The sequence below is a fragment of the Engraulis encrasicolus genome, chromosome 7, assembly GCF_034702125.1.
Source record: "Engraulis encrasicolus isolate BLACKSEA-1 chromosome 7, IST_EnEncr_1.0, whole genome shotgun sequence".
Classification (NCBI taxonomy): Eukaryota; Metazoa; Chordata; class Actinopteri; order Clupeiformes; family Engraulidae; genus Engraulis; species Engraulis encrasicolus.
Genome location: NC_085863.1, coordinates 27,791,169 through 27,802,564, shown reverse-complemented (window position 1 = coordinate 27,802,564; position 11,396 = coordinate 27,791,169).

Genomic DNA, 11,396 nt, shown 5'->3' with positions numbered 1-11,396 from the left:
AGGTTATTTAGTCCCGGCCTGGGCCTATAGCCAAAGCTGTCAGTGGCCCTGTGCTCTGTGCACTGTAAATAAAGCGATGTTAATTCAACACTTAGAGAGTGTTGTGTTAGAGCAGTGTTGGGGAACCTATGTTTCCCGGGACATTTACAGCCCCTGATATAACTTTAATGTTATGAAGATTCACGACATATGACATGTTTTGTCAAGAAATTATGGTAATTACATTTGCAATGCAATGAAGTTACATTTTCGGTGGGACCTACACTGTAGTAAAGGTGGGGTCCGTTGTAAAGGTGGCTGCCTTCAATATCGGCTTAAAGTACTGGAGGAAATCCTGGTTTGTATTCACTGTGCTGCCGGAGGACTTTATAAAATTTGTAGCGGCCCCTCAAATCCTCCCGTGTTAGAGAGTGGTCCCAGAGAATTGCGTTAACGTTGCATTTTTTACTGTGTACTGTACGGTGCTGCGCCACACTGCAGTTCTAGGGGTTCTAGGGGTGTATGCATTTATATGCACACACCCCAGGGGGTGTTGAGAAGGATACAGCTGAGAGGGGGCGGTGCTTAGTTGCCATTGGGGGGCATTAGTCCATTTAATTTTTTAATACTAAGGGGGGCATTGTCAGGCTTATGATGAGGTCAAGCGGGCGTTGAGAGGATTGGATTAGAGCTTTTTTTCCTCAAAAAAGGTTAAGAACCACTGGTTGAGGAGTCACTTGACACTTGACATCCCATTTTGTATTTTATTCCATGGCACAAAAAAAGAATTTCAGGTGTGCGGGCATCTCACCTGTAAAACTTGTGGGAGGTGGGGAAATACAAATGGGTCAGTTGTCCCGAGCCCAGGGAGAGAGGCGAAAACCAATTGGACTGTTCATATCTACGAATGTCCCAGGCTGTCAAGCCAGAGCCGTTATGTGATTAGCTACATCAAACATGTCAATGCCGCGTCCAGAGCGAAAACAGCGAATTCAAGGCAACATTTCTTCTGCTACCTCCGCTACCAGGCAGCGTAGTTTGCTCTTGGTCTGTCTGAGGCTTTAGGCAGGCGGCCGTTTCAGGTGAAAGAGAGAGCCCAGAATAGGGTCCTCTTTGCGTTGTAACTAAGTATAGAATATGATATATGGGGGCCGTTTCAGGTTATTTAGTCCCGGCCTGGGCCTATAGCCAAAGCTGTCAGTGGCCCTGTGCTCTGTGCACTGTAAATAAAGCGATGTTAATTCAACACTTAGAGAGTGTTGTGTTAGAGCAGTGTTGGGGAACCTATGTTTCCCGGGACATTTACAGCCCCTGATATAACTTTAATGTTATGAAGATTCACGACATATGACATGTTTTGTCAAGAAATTATGGTAATTACATTTGCAATGCAATGAAGTTACATTTTCGGTGGGACCTACACTGTAGTAAAGGTGGGGTCCGTTGTAAAGGTGGCTGCCTTCAATATCGGCTTAAAGTACTGGAGGAAATCCTGGTTTGTATTCACTGTGCTGCCGGAGGACTTTATAAAATTTGTAGCGGCCCCTCAAATCCTCCCGTGTTAGAGAGTGGTCCCAGAGAATTGCGTTAACGTTGCATTTTTTACTGTGTACTGTACGGTGCTGCGCCACACTGCCACGCGTCTATCTCTGACTGCACACATGTCAGGAAAGGTCACATGCTAATGCAAACAAGCCCCTCGGCCAGAGTGATAAGAGCACTGTGGCGGATGAATTAATTCACATTTCAAGGGGTTATCTGAGACCTGTACTGTGCCCGCTGAGTAGGGAGTACTGTACTGTACTGTCGTCTACTGCAACGTTTCAAACTGCCAGGGCTACTTTTTACAGTTAATATATATATATATATATAGGGCTGACATGACCAAGCCGTACATGCAGGGAAGCTAGCAGGGGACAAATAGGCCAGTTGACCCAGAGAGCGGGGAGGTCCCTTAATGTAAATTCAGTCTGCATTACATTGCATGTGTGGAATCGGGGGTCCTTTCAGATGATTTTGGTCTGGGCCTGGCCAAGGCTGTCAGTGGACCTGCGTACGGTTAGACTGATTATCATAGACTCTCAAATCTCTCCGAGAGTTAGTCTGACCATGAGCCTAACAATTAACATTTCCCAAATGGCATGGTTAACCCGCCTCCCTTGTTTGCTACTGGCTGTTTGCTTCCCAACAAAGTGGGAGGAGTTCCCATTTTTTCTGGAGCTCAGAAACGATATTTGTATTGCTCTAGGCCTGACTAGAGGCAACACTGAAGGTGTTGTGTCACTAAGAGGGCGCTGCCTGGCTAGCGTACATGTCAAATGGGATGATAAACTGCCTTAATGATTAATTAATTATTAATTATTGATTATACTATATTATTATTGGATTTGGTCACTGAAGAAGTTTGGTTAGTCTGTTCACAGGTAAGCTAACAGCAGAGTATGCTACGTACTGTAACCTTTCGCAAATAGCAGACACTTGGCAAACATTTACATTTGGAGAATAAATAGATGGACTAGAATGTGTTTTATTGTGACTACACATATAATGTACAATGTTATCCACATACACATATCTTGTGACAAAAAACAGTTAACAGCTTGTAGGCACTGTACACAGATACAATGTGAAGACACACACATACTATATAACACGATTATTAAAAACTAGAAATGCACTCAGACAGCGCAGACCTCCGCCAGCCAGGGAAGCGGTTTGATAGAAAATCTCTGACTATACACCCTAATTTTTTTCATAGTCTTTCTGCCTTGTTTTTGTGGAGTTAGAAACTGCAACATCAAAATGCGCCCAATGGTGAAGAATGTTTTAAAAAGGCCTGGATTCGGATCATGATCCGGATCACCAACAAAATGTAATCACTCGTTCCTTTTGTCATTTCCAAACACAAAATTTCATCAAAACCTGTGCATATTTTTTTGAGTTATCCTGCTGACAGACAGACAAACAAACAAACAGACAAACAGACAAACAAACCAACGCAACCGAAAACATAACCTCCTTGACGGAGCGGAGATAAAAATGGTGAAGAGTTCTTCAAAACCGAGCATTTGTTGTGCTCTAAGTAGTTGTACTCATAATAACAGCGGCAGTTACAAAACCTGACCTATCGAAGCTGTTGGCCTTTCACCTGATATGTTTTGTCTGCATGAATCTCTCCAACTGGGTGGGGCCAAAGGGGTCAGTTGTCCCGGGCCCAGCTAGAGGTTGGGGCTGGGGGGAGGGCAGAATTGGGTCTCCATTACATTGTATGTATGGGGGGTTGGGGGGGTCTTTCAGATGACTTTTTCCCGGGCCTGGCCAAAGCTGTTAACGTTCCTGCACACAGACTTGGCAACTGGGTGGTGGGCGGTGAGAGAAGGGGGGGGGGTCTGTTTAGGGCCAAAAGACATCTGGTTGAAGAGACAGGGCGTATCAACCACCCCCACCACCCCCACTCCCTCTCACCCCCACCCTGCCCCCTTACTCAGCTAAAAAATGTGAAGAACTCAAGCTGACCTAAATAATCAGGGTAGGCTACTATCACACTTTTCAATCGTGTACGGCCTGAACAGTGTGGATGTGAAGAAAGCTATTTATATGACGTGATTTATTGCACTTCACAGATCATGCATGCTTGCCTTGCAATCCTCCCCCTTCTTTCCCTGGGATCCATGTCAAGTCTGAGAGAGAGAGAGAGAGAGAGAGAGAGAGAGAGAGAGAGAGAGAGAGAGAGAGAGAGAGAGAGAGAGAGAGAGAGAGAGAGAGGAGCGAGGAGAGAGCGGGAAGGAGAAGAGAGTAGCTAAAAGAATGTGAATGAAAGAAAGTACGATTATGTTTAGTCTGTACATAGAGAGACAGAGAGAGAGAGAGAGAGAGAGAGAGAGAGAGAGAGAGAGAGAGAGACAGAGACAGAGACAGAGAGACAGAGAGAGACAGATACAGATACAGATAAAAGACAGTGGGAAAATGAAAGACAAGAGAAAAAGAGAGATAGAGAAAGAGGGAGAGAGGAAGAAAGATAGTGAGACATACCGAAAAGAACATCTGCAATACTGCACTATATTGTATGGTACTGTATGAATGTTGTTCTGAGATTAACATCAGATGAGAATACTTTGTGACAGTAAATGTAGTGCTTTCCAGAGAGGGGAGGATGTGCACTTGCATGCTCAGGCGAAAGAGTGATTTGCTGCCCCTAGGGCGCTGTTTGCTCCTTAACATAAGTGAATCACGTTGACTCAGTATCTCAATTTCCTGGTTTGTTCGAATTGGTCTTTTCTACAGGACGTACACTCACACACACTGGCACACACGCATGCACATGCACATGCATGCACACACACACATGCACACACACACACACACACACACACACACACACACACACACACTATCAAACTCAACCATATACAAACACGTACGCAAACACACACACACACACACACACACACACACACACACACACACACACACACACACACACACACACACACACACACACACACACACACACACACACACACACACACACACACTATCAAACTCAACCATATACAAACACGTACACAAACACACACACACACACACACACACACACACACACACACACACACACACACACACACAGACTTTGGTGGAGTGAAGTAGGCAGCAGAAGCTAGAGCCGCAGCCTCAGTGCCTGGCATGTTTGTAGCATAATAGCACTTGATTGCAAAATGTGAAATCCCCTCACTAAGTAAGGGCCTTATTGTTCCACCCACTCACAGGAGCACTGCATCCATTCTGCACATATAGTACATATCATTTATTCTGGAGGACATTTCAATAGCAACACACACACACGCATGCATGCACGCAACGCACGCATGCGCACACACACACACACACACACACACACACACACACACACACACACACACACACACACACACACACACACACACACACACTCGTACGCACGCACGCACGTACGCACGTACGTACGCACGCACGCACGCACGCACGCACGCACGCACGCACACTTTGCGATAGTCAGTGAAGCTGACATGGGAGGGACAAAGGGGTCAGCCATCCAGGACCCAGAGAGAAGGGGGTGCCGAGAATTGGCTTCCCATTACATTGTATGTTGATTGCGTTTTTTTTTTTTTTTACAAGTCTTTGTCCCGGGCCCAACTAAATCTGTCGCCGGCCCTTGCTATACTACTGTACGTATACTGTATGTAGGCCATAGGCACAATGTTATCAATGCACAAGTGCATTAGCTGTCAGTGGGAGGCATGAAAAGGGTCTGAATGATGGATCTAATGGTCAAATAGAACCTGGGTAACGGGAGATCCTGCTCGGTGTGTGTGTGTGTGTGTGGTGGGGGGGGGGAGGCGCTGTGCACGAAGTGGCGCACTGAGCATAAGGGCCGATGTGACATTTAATCTCGACTAATTACAAAAGGCTGGCGCTGTGACGAATGGGGACACGCCACTCTCTGGTGGACCTGGTTTGCACATCTTAGCAGAAAGGCCCTCAAAGCCATAAAGGGTGTCTCGTTTCTCGGTTGCGTGTGTGTGTGTGTGTGTGTGTGTGTGTGTGTGTGTGTGTGTGTGTGTGTGTGTGTGTGTGTGTGTGTACATGTGTGTGCTTCAAAAGAGTGTTGAGGGTGACCTTAATGCATGTTGATCTCCCAAAGCTCTGTTACCTCAGATGCCATGGGCGGCCATATTGCGCGTATATTTCAAGGGGGCATTGCACCTTTGTTAGCTTTAAGGCTTGGTGGGTGTGTAGGTTTGTACATGCAGGGTGCGATTTGTAAGGAGAAGTTGGGGGATCGTCCCCTCCTCTGGCTTTGATAGCTATACTTTTTCTACTTGATTTTACTTGTGATTGAATGGATCTCTGCTGATATAGCTTGATGAAAAATCTGACGATTCATATAGGCCTATTGTGTGTTTGTATTACCTAAAAAGCATATGTACCAACATGGAGTGTTCACTATGCAGTCTTACGACTGATTTAGCAAAATAATCGATTGATGTATGAAGGCATGTTTAAGTCTGTTGTGGTTGAAGCGTGGAACTCTGAAACGACTACTTGAGGGTAATGGCTGGTAGAAAGGGTGTGTGTGATGTCGGTAGAGATGCAGATGCAGAGGCAAGTGGCCAGTCGGAGCATACTTTTGTTATGAGCTTCCAGGAATAGGTTTGCTATGGGCAGCCCAATGATCTTAGAGCAGATTTTAATTTGGTGTTGGGGTTTATCTTTTACAGAGAGGCTATTATACCAAGCTGTACTGCAGTAAAGCATAACACTCTGGATCACAGATGTGGGGAAAAAAAAGAAGAAGATTTGGGCACTAGCACCTCTACCTCTACCTGCCCTTTCATAAGGGCGGTACCAGACAAACCAGCACCGGTGGTAATGAGGTGTGTCAGTGCTGCACTGTTTACCGAATGCACTAACCTCCCTATCCTAACTCCCTAGCTGAACTCTTGAACTCTTGAGCAGCTACAGGTAATATACTGTAGATGTGGGGAAAAAAAACGTTGAACAACAACAAAAGGTATTTCATGATAAAAAAAATATATACAGTATATATATCACATCATTCTTCTTCTTTTCTTTATACATTTTTTTCAGAGTCATTGAAATGGTGTTACATTACAGTGCATAGGAGGCATTCAGGTCATACAGGAGTCAGTCTTCTGCTCTTATGTAGGACAGTAGAGGATCCCAGATCTTGTGATAGTACTTCATTTTGTCCATGTTGTGATACCTGATCTTCTCCAGGCTCAACACATTCCCCATTTCCCTTAACCACATTTCGTAGCTTGGTGCAAAGTCACTTTTCCACATCTGATCATTATTTTTCTTTATTGTTCTGATGGTTATAACAAACAAATACATGCAGATAGCAATCTAATTTGTACTGTTGTGCTTTCGTACTACTGTTCTTATTGTACTAGAACAACATTCTGTAGGTCAGGAGTTGAAAACAACAAAGAAAACAATGGTTACAAACCAGCAGCGTTGAACGCTTTCAAATGTTTACCTTCTGTCATTTCTATGAGTGCAATGCTTTTAAAAATAACAAGGTCACTAATCTAATAAAGGCTGTATCAACCATCACAGATTAGTGATCTATTAATTCTGTTATCAGTGACCTATTTCAAACAGGCAATGGACAGATGCCCAGTTTGAGATAGCATTCCCGTGCCCAGGACCACTGAAGGCGTCACCTGGTTACATTGCCACTACACTGTAAAACATTGCAGCCAGTGAAATGTAAAAAAAAAGTTTGCTGCCTTAGGTTTGTAACTTGACTCAATTTGAGGCTTTCTCAAGCTGAGTTAACTTACAAACTTATGGCAGCAGGGCAACTTACTTTTTTACGTTTAATTGGCTGCAATGTTTTACAGTGTATATTCAAAAAACATAGGCCTCGTTTTGGATAAAAGCAGCTCATACAAACACACGGTTCAGTAGAGTTGTATAAAGTAGGGCCTATGTAGAAGTATACATACTCTTACTAATACAATTACAACAGTAGTGGTACGACATACATGGTTTCAACATTGCAACAACATGCTGTGGTAGTAGGACGTAGCAAACGTTTCGGTGTTGCTACGCCTGTGACTCTGCAGAAGATGTAGCAACACCAAAACGTTAGCCAGGTGTTTGCACATAATTAAAAACTTAGCTGCAGTGTTCATCAGTCAGGGAAGCTGACAGGAGGGGACAAAGGGGTGATTTATCCCGGGCCCTGGTAGAAAAGGGGCCCAGCACTCCACAGCACACAAGTGCACACAACAAAATTGCATTTATGCCTCAGCCGTGCAAGGGGGAAGCCCCCAATGGCGCCCGACAGGTAGCAGTGCTGCAGAACGGTACCATGCTCAGGGTACCTCAGTCATAGAGGAGGATGGGGCAGAGCACAGCTTAATTACTTCCCCCACCAATCTGGCGGGTCGGGAGTCGAACCGGCAACCTTTGGGCAACAAATCTGACACCATAACTGCTTACCCATGACTGCCCTGGATGATTTGTAGAGTCCCAATTTTAGATGAAATATTCTACACATCAGCAGCAGGCTTTGCGACCAGGCACAACTCCCAACACTAAACGGACACAAGCGCCACAAGCGCCCACTGCCATTCATGCCTTGACTAAATGCATGTCTGCCATCACAGATTGGATGAACAGTAACTTCCTAAAATTAAATGAGGATATAACTGAAGTGTTGCTCATTGGGCCTAAGAAAAAACGTGCAAAACTCCACTCAAGCCTAGGTGATCTAAGCATGCACATTAAAGATAAGGTTACTAGCCTAGGTGTGGTCATAGACTCGGATTTGAGCTTTGAGCCTCACATCAACAAGATAACAAAATCTGCTTTTTTCCATCTTAGAAATGTCAACAAAGTGCGCGGCTTGGCCCCCCGACAAGACGCTGAGAAACTTATTCATGCCTTTGTCACCAGTAGGCTAGACTTCTGCAACGCTCTCTTCTCTGGTCTCCCAAAAAAATTAATTGACAAATTGCAACTCATTCAAAATTCTGCGGCAAGAATCCTAACAAGAACCAGAATGAGAGAGCACATCTCTCCTGTCTTGGCAGACCTGCACTGGTTACCTGTCTCATACAGAATCGACTTTAAGATTCTGCTCACAGTATTTAAAGCATTAAATGGACTTGCCCCTAGTTATATCTCTGACATGCTCTCTTTTTATGCCCCTGCTCGAGCTCTCAGGTCCACTGATGCCAAGCTGCTAAGGACCCCCACCCCCTCGCAAAAGAAGATCGGCGACGCCACGTTTGCCTGCTATGCGCCCAAGAGATGGAACGCCCTCCCCATCGAGATCCGATCAGCCAGCTCCGTCGACTCCTTCAAGAAGCAGTTGAAGACCCACCTCTTCATCCTTGCCAACTCCTAGCTGCCAAGGCGTCATAGTGTCCCAGCTGCCGCAGCGCCCTTACTACTCACAACCAGCCCTGGCAGCCCTGGCAGGGGGCTCCCCTAGGTGGCCGCTGGTGTCTGCCTGAGGTTTCTTCCTGACTATAGGGTTTTTTTTCTCAGACCTCACTGAGCTTTTTTTACAAACTATGATTCAAGCGAAAGCGAGTTTTTCCTCACCCCTGATGCCACCAAGGGCCGCACCTGAGCGCCCAATCTCTGTGTGACTATCTATGACTTATGATAGGCCCAGCCACTATGGACCTTACGCATCCAAGAATCCTGGTCCTAACCTACGTTGACCTTATGACTCTACAATCTCTGTCTATCTCTTCTTCCTCTGCCTTCCTGCTATTTCTGCCTCTCCTCTATACCTCTCCTTTTAAATCCATCTCTAACAATGTTTTTTTCCCATTTGTTAAGCACTTTGAGTTACATGCCTTGTATGACACAGTGCTATACAAATACAATTATTATTATTATTATTATAAGCGCTGCACTCTGATTGAACCAGGAATTTGTTTTCATGAGAAGTTGTGGAAAGGAAACTATGAAACACTACAGATCAGCAGTGTCTGAAATACTCGCATCAGACTGTCTGGCACCAACAACCATGCATGCCACATTCAAAGTCACTTTAATCACCTTTCTTGCCAATTCTGGTGCTCTGTTTGAGCTGCAGCAGATCATCTTGACCACGTCTCTCTCTAGGTCGTCCTCAAACGAGCCTTCCATCATTGCTTAAAGTCATTCCGATTCTACCATGAAGACTCGAGAGGCAAATGAACGTTATTAACATTTATTGAACAATAGACATGATACAAAAATGCATGAATCCGTTTGGCGAACAATTACACTTGATGCAAAATGCATGAATCTGTTTGGCGAAGGTTCCCGTCTTCGCGTTGAACTCCGGGGTAGGACAGCATATCCTCCAGCGGAGATGGAGGCGGGCGTAGCCTGCCCCCTAACAGACGGGAACCACTGGTGACGGTGGACGGAGGGGTGGTGGTGGCTTCAAATTCGGCTTAACTGGAAAGCAGAGAACAGAATGAGTGACTGATTTTTAAACAAACGTGAATGCGATCCATTGGCTGAGGGAACGATGCATGAGTGATGCATAACGGGGATTCCCAAATCTCGCGTTGTGATTGGTTGACGACCCTGGGCAATGATGACGCATGTATGATCTGTCAAAAGGGAGATTGGATGGTTAGCCTGGTAAGTTTGACAGCCGAGAAATTCGAGTCTCCCTGGTAGAATTTACGCAAGCTCCCATTTCTCCATACATCTTTTCAATTCGCTGGTACTCTCGGTCTACATACATGGGTTCTACATTTTTGTTTTCTCCTTGTTGTGCTCCTCCTGTGCACAACTCAACCTCTGATTGTTGGAAACCGCTGTCAGTCAAAAAATTAGCTCACGTGGTTGGCTGCCAGTGTCTTGCCCCTCCTCACAACATCGTGTTTATAAACACGGTGAGCCCACATTGAGTTGCCGCCATAAGATTGGCAGAATAGAAATTTGCATCAATTGACAATTTGACAGGTGTTCCTAATAAAGTGACCGGTGAGTGTACAGGTAGCTTGATGTAGTAGTCTACTTTATGTAATCAGGTGTGTGTGTGTGTGTGTGTGGGGGGGGGGGGGTGAACCCAATGCAGTATGCGTATGTTTATTTGGGACCAAATTAGAATAGGTGCATTTGACATTTTTGCCTTGTAATGTGAGTGCACAGGTCAGGCTGTTCTGTACACACCGATGTGGATGAGCAGCGGCCGTGGGAGGGAGTCTGTGGATAACTAGATCTCTGGATGAGTCAGTGTGAGTGTGTGTGTGTGTGTGTGTGTGTGTGTGTGTGTGTGTGTGTGTGTGTGTGTGTGTGTGTGTCTGTGTGTCTGTGTGTGTCTGTGTGTGTGTGAGAGAGAGAGAGAGAGAGAGAGAGAGAGAGAGAGAGAGAGAGAGAGAGAAAGAGGAAGGGAGTGAGAGAGTTCGGGGGAACACGCGTGTGTGTGTGTGTGTGCGTGTGTGCGTGTGTGTGTGTGCATGTGTTTTCCGGTGCACGATTTCTCCGAGGGGGTTAAATTCCCGGATAATTGACACTGACATTAATAGAACAAATTGGCAGAGGTGGACACCCCGGAAACCTTCAATTTATAGGCTTCGTTCGGGTTGTGAGAAAATGCATATGTGACATCACAGAGTGGGCTTGTACAGTTCTCTTCTATCTACAGTTAGTGTATGGGTAACAGGATCTAAGGGAAATTCAAGGAGACCACAGGAGAGATTGAGTCTGAGACCCAGCAGACTCCAATTACGAAATGACTGGCCCTGCTTGAATTGGTGGGGTCACCGTCACTTGTTAAGGACAACGGCCATTGACTTCACTAGATCTGAGCAAACAAACACTGTTGAAGTCACAGACTGTTTACTTCTATAAAGGCTATGGTTGAAATGATGTGAAGAGCTTGCCAAGCG